Source organism: Lepidochelys olivacea, assembly GCF_965140295.1.
Source record: "Lepidochelys olivacea isolate rLepOli2 genome assembly, chromosome: 14".
NCBI lineage: Eukaryota > Metazoa > Chordata > Testudines > Cheloniidae > Lepidochelys > Lepidochelys olivacea.
In genome coordinates, this window is record NC_140424.1 from 37,944,957 (window position 1) to 37,961,482 (window position 16,526).

The window sequence follows — 16,526 nt, forward strand, 5'->3', positions numbered from 1 at the left end:
TACCTTCCAGCGTATCTACCTCTCCTCCCAGTTTAGTGTCATCTGCAAACTTGCTGAGGGTGCAATCCACACCATCCTCCAGATTATTAATGAAGATATTGAACAAAACCAGCCCGAGGACCGAACCTTGGGGAACTCCACTTGATACCAGCTGCCAACTAGACATGGAGCCATTGGTCACTACCCATTGAGCCCGAGGATCTAGCCAACTTTCTATCCACCTTATAGTCCATTCATCCAGCCCATACTTCTTTAACTTGCTGGCAAGAATACTGTGGGACACCGTGTCAAAAGCTTTGCTAAAGTCAAGGAACAACACGTCCACTGCTTTCCCCTCATCCACAGAGCCAGTTATCTTGTCATAGAAAGCAATGTGATTAGTCAGGCATGACTTGTCCTTGGTGAATCCATGCTGACTGTTCCTGATCACTTTCCTCTCCTCTAAGTGCTTCAGAATTGATTCCTTGAGGACCTGCTCCATGATTTTTCCAGGGACTAAGGTGAGGCTGACTGGCCTGTAGTTCCCAGGATCCTCCTTCTTCCCTTTTGTAAAGATGGGCACTACATTAGCCTTTTTCCAGTCGTCCGGGACTTCCCCCGATCGCCATGAGTTTTCAAAGATAATGGCCAATCGCTCTGCAATCACATCCGCCAACTCCTTTAGCGATCTCGGATGCAGCGGGTCCGGTTCGATGGACTTGTGCTCGTCCAGCTTTTCTAAATAGTCCCGAACCACCTCTTTCTCCACAGAGGGCTGGTCACCTCCTCCCCATGCTGTGCTGCCCGGTGCAGTAGTCTGGGAGCTGACCTTGTTCGTGAAGACAGAGGCAAAAAAAGCATTGAGTACATTAGCTTTTTCCACATCCTCTGTCACGAGGTTGCCTCCCTCGTTCAGTAAGGGGCCCACATTTTCCTTGACTTTCTTCTTGTTGCCAACATACCTGAAGAAACCCTTCTTGTTACTCTTAACATCTCTTGCTAGCCGCAACTCCAGGTGTTATTTGGCCTTCCTGATTTCACTCCTGCATGCCCGAGCAATATTTTTATACTCTTCCCTGGTCATGTGTCCAATCTTCCACTTCTTGTAAGCTTCTTTTTTGTGTTTAAGATCAGCAAGGATTTCACTGTTAAGCCAAGCTGGTCGCCTGCCATATTTACTATTCTTTCTACACATCGAGATGGTTTGTTCCTGCAACCTCAATAAGGATTCTTTAAAATTCAGCCAGCTCTCCTGGACTCCTTTCCCCCTCATGTTATTCTCCCAGGGGATCCTCCCCATCAGTTCCCTGAGGGAGTCAAAGTCTGCTTTTCTGAAGTCCAGGGTCCGTATTCTGCTGCTCTCCTTTCTTCCTTGTGTCAGGATCCTGAACTCGACCATCTCATGGTCACTGCCTCCCAGGTTCCCATCCACTTTTGCTTCCCCTACTTATTCTTCCCGGTTTGTGAGCAGCAGGCCAAGAAGAGCTTTGCCCTAGTTGGTTCCTCCAGCATTTGCACCAGGAAATTGTCCCCTACACTTTCCAAAAACTTCCTGGATTGTGTGTGCACCGTTGTATTGCTCTCCCAGCAGTTATCAGGGTGATTGAAGTCTCCCATGAGAACCAGGGCCTGCGATCTAGTAACTTCCATTACTAGAACATCCTGTTGAATGCCTCCCTGCATCTTTAGGTACCGAAACACCTTTGAAAATCTAGCCTCTTGTGCCTCAGTTCTCAATCTATACAATGGGGATAGGAGCACCCATCTTACATAGTGCATTAAATATTGCGAGGTCTTTGAATACTAGGTAAAGGGAGGCCTGATAAGTACCCTTAGAATACATTATTGTGGCATGAATGTAGAGACCTTTGTCATGCTTGAAATTGTGTTGACAGCTAGTCACTGATTGGCATTTTCTGAACAGAAAATATTTTGTTAAGGGTGGGACCCGGGGTGCTTGGGGCAGCCCTCACTGAAAATGCCAAGATCAGTTCAGGCTGCAAAAGGAGAGCAGATAACCACCAGTTCTGGGAGAAACACTCAAGTTAGACTCCCCAACCAGTCACAAACTGTGCTTCTGATCCCCCACATTGGTTCTCGAGAAACTAAAAAAGAAATCACATAGTCCCATTTATTGCATTCCAGTTCTCTGGCTTCCAATCAGCACCTAGGTCCAGTACAGTGAGAAGTTATTTAAAAACTCTCCTCACATATACAAAATGTTCTTCTCACCCCAAAGGGTCAGCCACATTGCCAGGTCAGTACTAGTTTGGATCTTACCCAAAATACCATGCTGCAAGCCAATCCTTTAGTGTCTAAAACTAAAGGTTTATTATAAGGAAAAAGAAAGAACAAGAAGAGAGTTGTTAAATGATAAAGCAATCAGATACATACAGAGATTTCAAAGTCCATATATCAGGGTCTTAGCAGTATTGGTGAGTTTGCTGGCTTGAAAGTCCCTCTGGAACACATCCACAGCTTGGATGGATCATTCAGTCCTTTGTTCAGTTTGTAGAAAAGTTACTCCAGAGGTAAGAAGCAGGAATGAAGACAAAATGGAGATGATGCAGCTTCCTTTTATATTCTTTTGCCACGTGGCTTGTACTTCCTGTGTCCCAGACACAAGCTTCACAGCACGTGGCATGGAAAAGCCATGGAGTTCTCTTCCATAGGCATGCCCCTACATGTCTTGCTGACTCATACAGTGTAACCCTTGGATTCTTTCAGTGGGTTCATTGTACAGTTGATGACCCTTGATGGCCATCAAACAGGCTAGGCAGTGCTGATGGCAGTCAGTCTGGGGGTGTCACCCAGAAACACAGCACAAGTTGGAAATACAGCTATACCCTACACATCTATAACTCACACTACAAAGGTGATACAAACATATAAAGAAGATGATCATACTTGGCAAATTCTAACATTTTCACAGATACCTCACATGGCATATCCGCTCAGATTCCTTGCAATTTTATAATATTGGCATCAACACTATCATATAAAGTGCCCCCCATATTCCATACAGCATCACAAATGGAAAATCTCGTTTCATCAAAACCAGAAAAATAGCATTCCTCTGGGAAACTGGACATTTCCCACTGGGAAATCCCCAAGCGGGGGAAAGCTAGTGGGAATCTACTTTCCAACTTGATTTCCAGCTGGAAAAAGTTGGGAAACAGTCAGAAAATGTGAGAAAATAGGATTCTCTTACTCTCCCCTTCTTTTTCTAATAGTCCCATGGGAAAGTGGAATTTTCCACTGGGAAAACTTCCCAAAGGACATATGCCCCTGAAAATTCCTCTGAGAACTCAATACAGGGGTAGCTGTGTGAATTCTATGGCCTATATAAAGCAGGAGATCAGACTAGATGATCAAATGGTCCCTTCTAGCCTTAAAATCTAGGAAACAAATTCCCATTTTCCAAACAGGTCTCGTAACTTCACCGCTAGCTAGGCCTGGCTAATGGATGTGGCCCTTTAGCCCAAGCGGGAGGTGCTTATGCTTTTGGATAGAGGTCAGGGGGTTCAGTCCTCACAGATGCTCAAATTCCCTACAGAGCTTTAAAAATTCCAATCTCTGTGTCCGCATGTACCATTGCTGCTCAGAAACCGAACTTGAGACTTCTGGAGCTAAAAGCAAGAATTGGTACGGCCTGATCTAAAGGAGAAAAGGGGGCTGCATTTGATAGTAAAGTTTTATTTATAAAAGTTTTAATAAACGATGAATAGCTGTTAGAAGCATGTAACAGACATGATTAGTATGTGCTATAGGTGCATCGATTGAAGGTTATAAGCATGTCCGTAGGAGTCAATATCAATGGTTATAAGCAATCTGTTGACCTGTCTAAATGGGGGGGGGGGGTCGCATACTTCTTTGCTTCTGTAGGCTGAGTTTATTGCACATACCAGAGACCTCTTGCCTCCCTCCAGTTCACTCTCCTTTCCCCTCTATTTCAGCGACTCCCTGTAACTTTCCTCCCTTCCCCGGTTAGTCTTTGTTCTGTCCTGGAGATGAGTCATTTGGGGTAGCAACATGTTAAACTCCACTGGGAGAAGGAGCAGGGATGTTGTTATGCTGGAAGGTGTTGGGGGTGCCATCAACCTGTTGTTTGGTCTATAGACATTTGCAGAGGTGGTTGAAGCTGTGGCTAGGTGAATCAGATGGAAGGGGCTCCCCGTGTCCCCTATTTTTCCCTTTCTTGTTTTCTGATTTTGTTCCCCCAAAATCAATAGGATTGTGACCACTGACATCTAGAACATTCCCATGTATGTTGGAATTGATCAGCTGCGGTGTTCAGACGTTACCACATTATGAAAGATAAACGGAGAAATGTAGTTGAGTGTCAGGCTTTTGAACGCCCAGCCAACGATTGAGTGACCATTTCTTGAAATGCTCTGTTAATCCTGTATTAATCTGTAATAAATGTCACCATGATAAAAAGTGTAACCAGGCAATCTCCATTTCCGCCAAGGCTACAGTGAACTCAAAACATCTATATCCCATCTAGCCAATAGAGGGGGACAGAGAGCCACTTTTTGTGAGCGAGGGGTACAATTGCATGAGAGCCAGTCTCAATTTCAAGGAATATTTCTTACTGTAACCCTTCTGCCAGGTGGAGTCAGCAGCAGCCACGACTGGGTTCTATACCTAGGGGTTCCTTTCCATCAATCCAACACAGAACCGGCTCGAGCCCCCACCCAGTAACCTGGGGCAATTACACACCACCCCTGGGCATTTCCAAGAAGCAGAACTTCCCCTCTTGCAAGCACAGAGTCTGAGCGTAGAAAAGAAACTTTTCATAAAAGGAGGGAAGTCACCCGGCATTAATTAGGGAAAACACCGCAAACAGGATTCATAAACATAAAACCGTAGGCAAAAGACATTGGGTAGTGTCCTTTTGCCTCAGGTTCTTAAATCCATCAACCAAAAGTTCCTTTAATGCGCCCCTCCCATCTCCTTCCACCACACCCCATTCATAGTTGTTGTCCTTAATCAGTGAAGATCCAAAGTTCAGAGGTCATCTTCAGGAGCTCTGGGGGGTGGTCTGCCAACCTGGGGCGGGGGGAGCACCTTGCTTTGAAATCTGATCTTTTGTGTGTTTTTACCGTATACTATACAGATTTCATGGGAGAGACCAGCGTTTCTCAAAGCCTTCAGAGCTGGGTGGGCAGAGAGTGGCAGCTGCTGACCAAGGGCCCATCTCTGCGGGCAGCCATGCAGAAGTGAGGGTGGCTATACCACACCCACTCCACTACAATAACCTTGTGACCCCCCCACAGCCCTTTTTTGGGTCAGGACCACCACAATTACAACACCATGACATTTCACGTTTAAATGGTTGAAATCGTGACGTTTACTATTTTTAAAATCCTATGGCCATGAAATTGATCAAAATGGATCATGAATTTGGTAGGGCCCTAGTTATCAATGATTTTAGCTCTGTTGGTGTGTAACGACTCCCCATTGAATATTACTCAGCTTTGTTATTACATAGTAGAGAAAGGAAAGGGCAAATGATGTCTCTTACCTGACCTTTTATTCCAGTGGGCTTTGGCTTAGCACCCATGTCCCCTGCGTAGTGAGTGCCATTTAGTTGAGGGTGAGGCCTTCAATCAGGGTATGCCAAGCACAGTTCTGCTGCCCTTGATTCACACAACAGGAAGAACAACCCTTTCGTGCCCCTGCCCCCAGTAAGAAAGTGACTTGTGATCCAACACCAGCCAAAAGTGATCATTCGGGCAAAGCAGTACCATCATGCCGAGCACCTAGGCAGGGTGGGTGTGCCCATGCAAACAAGGTCGGCTCCTGAAGTCCTCTTCCCCAGCTCAGCACTAGATGTCAGGGGAGAGCTCATTTCAGGCCCTGCTTAGATTACCAGTAATTATTCACAAATGGCTGGATTTGCAAAATTGCTCAGCACCCAACTTCTTCCATTTAGGCACCTAATAGGAAGTGCGAAGTTATTCAAAAGTTCTCAGCAGCCAACAAAGAAAGGCCTTTGTTGTTGTTGTTGAACCTTCTGTATTGCTTGGTGGAAGGGACCTGACCAATGAAATTCCTGTTTGTCTCCAAGTTTCCTCTGCGGTGTGTAAGATATTCTATTCCTTTGGGTTCTTATACTGACCCACCACCATGGTGTCCTGGCCTGAGAATCTCCTCATTTCTCAATCTAAGGGAAGCATAGTGTCCCGTATTCATAAAATCATCTGTGTAGGATTTTAGACCACTCCATCCTATCAAAATTAGACACCAGATAAAGGAATTTCGTTTTTGGGTCATCAGTAACTCTGCTTGCCTTGGTTGCCAGCCATTAAAAGGTCGTTGGGTCTTCCATTGTCTCTCCAGCTCCCTGAAAGTGGGGGTGCCACCAGCACCCAAACCATGTCCCTGCCCCCCCATGCCACCCCTTCCCCAGAGGCCTTGCCACCAGCATGCTTCTCTCCGCCCCCTCTCTCCAATCGCTCACCCTTACGGCCCCATAAAAGTGGGACCCAACCACTTTTAAAAGTGATGGGGCCATGCCCTCTGCCCCCCCCCCCCCGCCCCCATGTTCTAGCACAACTGCTGAGCAGTTTTCAAACTTTTTGAGCTGAGTCCCCCCACCCACCCCTGTGAGTTACAGTTTTTGGTTGTGCCCCCACCCACAATCCCTGACAGGCTGGGTGGCCTGCTGAGGTGAGTTGGCGGTGAAGGTGACGCTCCCCCCCCCGGGCTCTGCCGCATGGAGCTGGCTCAAGCCCTGCACCCTCCCCACCCCCCAAATATAGAAGTCAAACTGCGCCTATGAAAAAACTAAAGTTTTCCAGTGCCTATGTAGCCCCTGGCTATGGGCAAATGCATACAAGCACCACAGTCACTGAGGAGGGTTGAACAAAGGACCTTCAGCACTGAAAATACAGCCCGTGCTACTGTTAATAAGTAGCAGGTGTGGCAAATTGCCAGTATGATTATCATAGAATTATAGAATATCAGGGTTGAAAGGGACCTCAGGAGGTCATCTAGTCCAACCCCCTGCTCAAAGCAGGACTAATCCCCAACTAAATCATCAAAGCCAGGGCTTTGTCAAGCTGACCTTAAAAACTTCGAAGGAAGGAGATTCCACCACCTCCCTAGGTAACGCATTCCAGTGTTTCACCACCCTTCTAGTGAAAAAGTTTTTCCTAATATCCAACCTAAACCTCCCCCACTGCAACTTCAGACCATTACTCCTTGTCCTGTCCCCTTCTACCACTGAGAATAGTCTAGAACCATCCTCTCTGGAACCACCTCTCAGGCAGTTGAAAGCAGCTATCAAATCCCCCCTCATTCTTCTCTTCTGCAGACTAAACAATCCCAGTTCCCTCAGCCTCTCCTCATAACTCGTGTGTTCCAGTCCCCTAATCATTTTTGTTGCCCTCCGCTGGACGTTCCCTGTGTCAGGATCCTGAACTTGACCATCTCATGGTCACTGCCAGGTTCCCATCCACTTTTGCTTCCCCTACTAATTGTTCCCGGTTTGTGAGCTGCAGGCCAAGAAGAGCTCTGCCCCTAGTTGGTTCCTCCAGCACTTGCACCAGGAAATTGTCCCCTACACTTTCCAAAAACTTCCTGAATTGTCTGTGCACCACTGTATTGCTCTCCCAGCAGATATCAGGGTGATTGAAGTCTCCCATGAGAACCAGAGCCTGCGATCTAGTAATTTCCGTGAGTTGCCGGAAGAAAGCCTCATCCACCTCATCCCCCTGGTCCAGTGGTCTATAGCAGACTCCCACCACGACATCACCCTTGTTGCTCACACAGAAACTCTCAGGTTTTTCTGCAGTTTCATACTTGAGCTCTGAGCAGTCATAGTGCTCTCTTACATACAGTGCAACTCCCCCACCTTTTCTGCCCTGCCTGTCCTTCCTGAACAGTTTATACCCATCCATGACAGTACTCCAGTCATGTGAGTTATCCCACCAAGTCTCTGTTATTCCAGTCACATCATAATTCTTTGATTGTGCCAGGACTTCCAGTTCTCCCTGCTTGTTTCCCAGGCTTCTTGCATTTGTGTATAGGTTGTCATAAATATAAAGGGAAGGGTAAACCCCTTTAAAATCCCTCCTGGCCAGAGGAAAAATCCTCTCACCTGTAAAGGATTAAGAAGCTAAAGGTAACCTCGCTGGCACCTGATGAAAATGACCAATGAGGAGACAAGATACTTTCAAAAGCTGGGAGGAGGGAGAAAAACAAAGGGTCTGTGTCTGTCTGTATGCTGCTTTTGCCGGGGATAGAACAGGAATGGAGTCTTAGAACTTTTAGTAAGTAATCTAGCTAGGTATGTGTTAGATTATGATTTCTTTAAATGGCTGAGAAAGGCACTGTGCTGAATAGAATGACTATTCCTGTCTGTGTGTCTTTTTTGTAACTTAAGGTTTTGCCTAGAGGGATTCTCTATGTTTTGAATCTAATTACCCTGTAAAGTATCTACCATCCTGATTTTACAGAGGGGATTTCTTTACTTCTATTAAAAGTCTTCTTGTAAGAAAACTGAATGGTTTTTCATTGTTCTAAGATCCAAGGGTTTGGGTCTATGGTCTCCTATGCAAACTGGTGAGGATTTTTACCAAACCTTTCCCAGGAAGTGGGGTGCAAGGGTTGGGAGGATTTTGGGGGGGAAAGACGTGTCCAAACTACATTTCCCAGTAAACCCAGTTAAAGTTTGGTGGTGGCAGTGGAAATTCCAAGGACAAAGGATAAAATTAATTTGTACCTTGGGGAAGTTTAACCTAAGCTGGTGAAAGTAAGTTTAGGAGGTTTTCATGCAGGTCCCCACATCTGTACCCTAGAGTTCAGAGTGGGGAGGAAACTTGACATAGGCACTTGAGACAACTCGCTGATCATCCCTTTTTCTCAGTATGAGGCAGGAGCCCTGCCCTCTCGTGCGCTCCGGCTCGTGCTTCCTCCCGGTATTCCACTTCCCCACTTACCTCAGGGCTTTGGTCTCCTTCCCCCGGTGAACCTAGTTTAAAGCCCTCCTCACTAGGTTAGCCAGCCTGCTCGCAAAGATGCTCTTCCCTCTCTTCGTTAGGTGGAGCCCGTCTCTGCCTAGCACTCCTCCTTCTTGGAACACCATCCCATGGGCAAAGAATCCAAAGCCTTCTCTCTGACACCACCTGCGTAGCCATTCGTTGACTTCCATGATCTCTACTCAGGCCTTTTCCTTCCACGGGGAGGATGGACGAGAACACCACTTGCACCTCAAATTCCTTTATCCTTCTTCGCAGAGCCACGTAGTCTGCAGTGCTCTGCTCAAGGTCATTCTTGGCAGTATCATTGGTGCCCACGTGGAGAAGCAGGAAGGGGTAGCGATCTGAGGGCTTGATGGGTCTCGGCAGTCTCTCCGTCACATCATGAATCCTAGCTCCTGGCAAGCAGCAGACTTCTCGGTTTTCCCAGTCGGGGCAGCAGATAGATGACTCAGTCCCCCTGAGGAGAGAGTCCCCGACCACCACCACCCGCTCCAAAACTTACTCGCTTCACCCAACGTGGGGCTCGAACCCACGACCCTGAGATTAAGAGTCTCATGCTCTACCGACTGAGCTAGCCGGGCTCATGATGGGTGTTATGCTTCCTCTTCTTGGGGGAGGTTCAGGGCGCAGTTTCCTGCCCCTGAACTAGGGTATCTACTGTTCCACTAGTAACCCAGAGAAGGGTAGTGGAGAGGGAGGGACCCCAGCCCACCCTCTACTCCGGGTCCCAACCCAAGGGCCCTAGGGATAATGGTAAACCACTTGAACTAGTGCTTCCTTCCCCTGGGCTACTTCCGTCTCCTGCTCTTCAGCTTGTGGGGCTTCCTGCCCTATCTCTCTGTACAAGCCGGGTGTCTCTTTACCTAGGGTCTTGGTCTTTTAGCCAGCCACGGCACTTCTCCAAACTCTCCTCTACTTCAACTCCTCCAAACTGCACTCTGCTCCAACTTCTTTCTCTGGCTGATGGAAGCAGGGGGGTTTTATCAGGTGACTAGCTTCAGGTGCTCTAATTGGCTTCAGGTGCTTTTAGTTAATCTATAGAAACCTTTCTTCCCCCCTACTGGGTATAAGGCTTCTCCTCATCCTGGGACTATATCACTCTCCTGCTGCCTTCTGGCCATGCTGTATCACACAGGCTACTAGGGCTGGGTTGCAGATGATATTTAGATGCCTAAAGATGCAGCTAGGAGTCCAGTGGGCTTTCCAAAGTGCCCAGGGGCCTAACACCAGTTGATTTCTAGGTCCTTAAGTATCTTTAAAATCTGGACCTTAGTTGCTAAGGACACGTCTATGTAGGGTTAGCAGATAGCAACTGTGAAAAAACAGGATGGGGGTGTGGGCCTGTACAAGAAAAAGTCCCAAAAAACGGGTCTGTCCCTTGAGAAACGGGATGGATGGTCACCCTACGTCTATACAGAGAAATTGACTGGAATCGCTCGTCTGGAATCACTTCCTGCGTGGAAACTCTGTTTTGGGAATAAGAGAACCATTTTGTGTGTCTGGATGTGAAATTCATTTTTTTGTTTGTTTGTTTGTTTTTATGTAAAACTGAAACCAATAAAACAGCATGTTAGGATATAGACATTCAGGCCTGTCTGTAAAGGCCTACACTCTAAGAATTTAGGTGTATTCTTATCACTTGGCTAGTTCTAGTGGTATAAAAGAAAGAATCAAAATCACTGCCTGCGGGTGGAAGGGCCTTCTCTTACTGTGACAGTCTGAGGCCCTGTGCTCAGGCGAAGGCCTTTGGCTAAGCAGCAGAGGCAGCCATAAGCCGGGAAGCGACCGGTCACCTCCTCACATTCCAACCTCCTCACATTGAAAGAAGGTGCTATTGGGCTGTTAAGAATACAATCCTCTCCTGATAGTGCCTATCACCTCCAGAGAAAGGGAAGTGCCTAGAAAATGTAAAAGGAAACTTAATTTGATAGCATCCCGTCTGGCAAGAACTCACTTATCAATAGCTGGGATGGGAAATCCTCACTTCTGTATTGTTTTGTCATTATAGTTCCCACTTTGCTATTGTTTGTCTGTATAATCTCTGTCTGGTTCTATGATTGTTTCTGTCTGCTGTATAATTAATTTTGCTGGGTGTAAACTAATTAAGGTGGTGGGATATAATTGGTTACATAATCATGTTACAATATGTTAGGATTAGTTAGTTAAATTTCGGTAAAATGATTGGTTGAGGTATAGCTAAGCAGAACTCAAGTTTTATTATATAGTCTGCAGTCAATCAGGAAGTGAGTTGCTGTGTGTGTGTGGGGGGGGATGGGAACAGGGAATGGGGCTGGGGAAATTGGAATCATGTTTGGCTAAGGGCAGGAATGGGAACAGGGACACAGGTGTAAGGCTCTGTGGTGTCAGAGCTAGGAAGAGGGACACTAAGGAAGGAAACTGGAATCATGCTTGCTGGAAGTTCACCTCAATAAACATTGAATTGTTTGCACCTTTGGACTTCGGGTATTGTGGCTCTCTATTCATGCGAGAAGGACCAGGGAAGTAAGTGCGTGAAGAAATAAGCCTCCTTACACAGCACATAAAGGTAAATGAGTTACAGCTTGTGTATGATTCTGAATCCAACACACTGCAGAGGTTCGCCAACAGAATTATACAGTTTTACAACTCATCAAAGCTGCAAGACCAGCCGATACAAAACCAAACGGTACCACGTAGACGTAACACAGTAGGGTGGGTGTTACAACCATAAAATACAAGACACTCTTAAACAGGAAAACCAGAGAAGGAGGGGACTAGGGAGGGTACGTGGAATGGAGGTCAGGCATTCTTTCAGTAGTCTCAATGGTTTTTTAACCAAATGTATCCCAAAATCGAGTCCAAATGTCTTCAAATTCATGTAATTGAGCTGGTGATGTTGTCTGCCAACCGTGGGTGCCGACCTCAGGGCATACTGTTAAAAACAAGGCAGATACCCCAAGCTGGCAGTGTATTCTATAATTAGATTTCACCAAGCCGATAACAAATGTGAACTTCTGGATCGCTATAAAAGTCTTACCATGGTGTCACAGACAGTCCCATTAGACTGTCTAGACCAGCAGTTCTCAAACTGTGGGTTGGGACCCCAAAGTGGGTCATGACCCCATTTTAATGGGGTTACCAAGGCTGGCTTAGGCTTGCTGGGGCCCAGGGCTAAAGCCAAAGCCCAAAGCTGCGGGCTTCAGCCCTGGGAAGCAGGGCTAAGGTTACAGGCCCCCTGCCTAGGGCTGAAGCCCTTGGGCTTCAGCTTTGGGCCCCCAGCCTGGGGCAGTGGAGATTTGGCTTTTCTCCCCACCCCACACCCAGGGTGGTGGGGCTAGGGCGAGCTAAGGTTTTGGTCCCCACTCCTGGGGTCCTGTAGTAATTTTTGTTGTCAGAAGGGGGTTGCAATGCAATGAAGTTTGACAACCCTTGATCTAGACTATGTTGCTACCCAGACAAACTGGACTTAGTAATAAATGGTCACTTATACCAAAAATCATACCTTATTTGGGTTGCTTCCAGTCCCAAGAGACCAGTCACTTACCCCAGATCTCACACTTACCCCAGATCTCACACCAAAGATGACACTGGTAGCCAATCCTGTAATAAACTATCTAAAGATTTATTAACGAGGAAAAAGGAATAGGTTATGCTATGCAATGTCTGTGCTTAACCCAAGAAAATTTAGCACAAGGGGTGACCTTGGTAAATGCTGTGCAAAGTGCACAAGACCCTGACAATGCTTTAAAGAAAACCAATGAGGGGACAAACGGGGACAAAAGAGAATGGTGAGGGGACAAACGTGATGTAAAACTTGGTAGCAGTAAATGAAAATCTCTATTGAAAAGGGCTTGATGACTCTCTATGTTTCTGTTAGGACTGTGGGGCACTTAAATAAGATAAAAGTTATGATGGGATATCTTGGTTTGTTTTCAAGAAGCTGTATGTCTTTTGAAGAAAAATAGTTTGTAAGAACCCAGCTATTGTGCCTTTGGGAAGAGACCTATTTACAGCAAAAATCTGGAATGCATGTAGAAGAATCTGGGGGGCAGGTGGGGGACAAAACAAAACAAAAACCCCAAATGTGTTTAAAATAAAGTAAAAAAGCTCCTATATTCCGTATAAAACAGGGATGTTTGAGACATAGGTTTGAGTACAGTAGAGTTTTGGGATGGTATAAAAAACTCTGAGCTTTTTGGAGACTGGTTTCAGAGTAGCAGCCGTGTTAGTCTATATTCGCAAAAAGAAGAGGAGTACTTGTGGCACCTTAGAGACTAACCAATTTATTTGAGGGTTTAAGCTTTCATGAGCTACAGCATCCAGTGAAGTGAGCTGTAGCTCACGAAAGCTTATGCTCAAATGAATTGGTTAGTCTCTAGGGTGTCACAAGTCCTCCTCTTCTTTTTGCGAATACAGATTAACACGGCTGCTACTCTGAAACCTGGCAAATAAATTGGTTAGTCTCTAAGGTGCCACAAGTCCTCCTTTTCTTTTTGGAGACTGTTTGATAACAGAAACTATCTTGAATTGACCAGAAAGGCTGCTGCTGGACTGCAAGAGGAGGTATGTGCTGTTTGTTTTTTAACTCTGAAAATATATATTATATAATGTTACTGTGTCCAGACTGTCCTTACTAATAATGATACATGTCTTCATTACAGTGTGAGCTGTTTAGCATGGAAATAGCAACTTCAAGCTGTATTTCACCAGGACAAGGTAACACCCCATTTTAACTATAGAGTGCTTAATACTGTTTAACAAACAAAAACCAAATAAGTATTTAATAGCTTGTATAGGTGTTTCGTGCATTTGGGGAATAATACTAACTAAAATTTTGCTTGTTCTTTAACCCAAAGACCCCAGAACACATGGAGGAAAACAGAATAACCATGTGCCAGCATCCCTTTACCTTATGGGGGAAGGTACATTTCTGCACTTTGCTTTTATATGTGTGTGTTTTAAAACAAGTCTTTAAAAAAGCTGTTTTTGATGTTTAAACTGTTATTTGTGATTGAGGGCATATGCAGTAAATAGGTGTGGGTTGCTTGAAAAGCATTTTATTGTTTAAAAATACTATGTTTTTTAAGGGTGTGTGTGTGTGTGTGTGTTTAAAACGGTTAAAATAGTTGGGTTTGATGTTTAAATTGTTGTTTTTGATTTAGGGGTATATGCAGGAGATAGGTATGGGGGGGTGTTTAAAGTATTTTGTTGCAAACTGTTTGGTTTTGACTATTTTAAACTACTGGGGTATTTCCTCTGGAAAATGTGGTGTTTTTAAAATGGGTTTAAAAAAAAATTAAACCTGTTTGTGATTTAGGGGTATATGCAAGACATAGTTGTGGCGTGGGGTTTTAAAGGTATTTTATTTCACACTTTGTTTTGGGGTGCATGGTGAAAACATGTGCTTGTATTAAAAATGTCTGTCTAGGTTTTGGAGAAACACTAGTGGTAGAAATGAATCAAAACATGGGGTGGTACAGCCTGAAATGGATTTTGGTGAGAGAGATTGTAAAGCAGAGGAGGAATGTTCAGGGAGAGATGGGGGCAGAGAGAGAGCTCCACACAGCCTTGCTCTGCTACCCGCTCTGCCCCGGCTGCACCCCTAGCCGCAGCCCCGACTCATGGCCCCTGCCCAGCTGCAGCCCTGCTCCCTGCCCCAGATCCACCCCCAGCTGCTCCCCCAGCCTTGGCCCCCTTATCGCTGTCCACACCACCCACTCTGCGAGCTGCAGCCCTGCTCCCAGCCCCAGCTCCGGTGTGTGGGGGGTGTTGTGTGCAGACAGAGGTAATGGGGGGCTCGACACTGAAAAGTTTGGGGACCACTTTGTAGAGTTCAGTTTTGTGGTTTTGGTGAATTTTGTAAAATATTTATTTGCTGCTCAATTGGAACATCTGTGTTTTCCTAATCAGGCCTGGGCAGCTCTCCTGACGATGCCATAGTCAGAGCTAGAGGGACACCTCCAGCAGAACCGCCAAAGAACCAGGAATGTGTTCTGAGACCTTCACCAACAACGCCAATGCAAAACAGCAGAAGGGCGCAGACGAAGCATCGGGTCAGTCCAAAGCTCCGATACGTCGGGCTGAAGGACAAAACACAAGACTCCGGAAAAAAGCAACAACGCAAGCACAAGTCCAGCTCCTCCGCGGTCGACACCACACCAAGCCCTGAGAAAACGGTGAGTGAAAACACACACCTTCACAAACCCGGAGCGTGAGCGTGTGAATAAAAATCCAAGGACTGAAAGCTCCTGCGATGCAGAGGTCTCTCCTTATGCAGTATCCAAAAATTGTTATGAACTGTTCTTCTACCTCAATAAGTCTAGGCACAGCTTTTGGGTATTTGGAAAAAATTTGGGAAAAACATGACGCTTCGTTGCTGATGGCCACTGTGTCCTCAGGGGTTCTCAAGGAAAGGACAATGGGAAACTACATCAAAAATTCAAAAGCTCTTGTGGGTGACTTTGAAAAACACTTCCGTTTTCCAGAGGGTGGTTCTGAGCAGATGCAACTAGCAGTGGAAAGGGGCACGGGCAAAGGGGGCATCCTTGAGGATACACATCAGCTGAGGGGTAAGGAAACAGTGGGGGTCAACGTTTGGGGGATCAATGGACGGCCGACAGAAGGGCCAGGGTCATTGTAAACATTTTTTAAAAGACTAAAGAGGTGAAAAAAAACAAAAAGAAATGATCCCTAGTGGAGACCCTCAAATTGTCGTGTCTGAGGAGGGGGAGATGGAATCCAGCCCCAGGCTCCTGCAGGGTGGTGGTGACTCTTACACAGAGTCTGATTTAGAAGATTCCCCAGAAGGCTCTCTGGACGGGTCCCCCTCTACTTCTGACAAGCCTCACGGTGGCCCCTTGGAGTCTGACTCTCCAATAGCATCGGATGTAGAAAGCACACCAGATGGTTCCATAGAGGAACCCACAAATAACCCTGCAAATGCAGATGAAGACCCCCGAACAGATGTTAGTCCTGGGGGAATTCTGTGCCACTGTGCAATGCAGAATTTGCACAGAATTAATGTTCTGCCCAGAATTTCCTTTTCCCGGGCAGAACTTCTGCTACAGGGCTTCTGGCCACCACTAGGAGCCGCTGGACGTGGCAGAGCCAAGATCCCCAGCTCACAAATAGAAGACACTGCTGTGGGGAGGGGGACTGAGCTGGAGGGTTCCTGGCATGCCCTGAAGGAAGGACGTGGAGTGCAGTAAACTACATATATGCTCAAAACCCAGCATCAGGCTGTTTCTCCCACTGGATCCCTGGGTTCTGAGTGAAGAGGGGATGCAGGTGTCTGGGCCTGGGAGGGCCCTGTGGCTGGGCTCAGGGGGTGGGGGGGAAGGTGTCTAGGTAGGGGGGCGCCTCATGGCTGGGCTCTTGAGGGGAGGGGGTGTGGTGGGTGTCTGGGCTGGGGGGCCCCATGGCTGGGCTCAGAGGGAGGAGGTGTGGGTGTCTGGCTAGAGAGGGCCCTGCAGCTGGGCTCTAGGGGAGAGGGGGCAGGGGTGTCTGGGCTGGGGGGCACCCCATAACTGGGCTTTAGGGGTGGAGGGGGTAGAGAGGACTGGGTTGACGTAGGGGTTT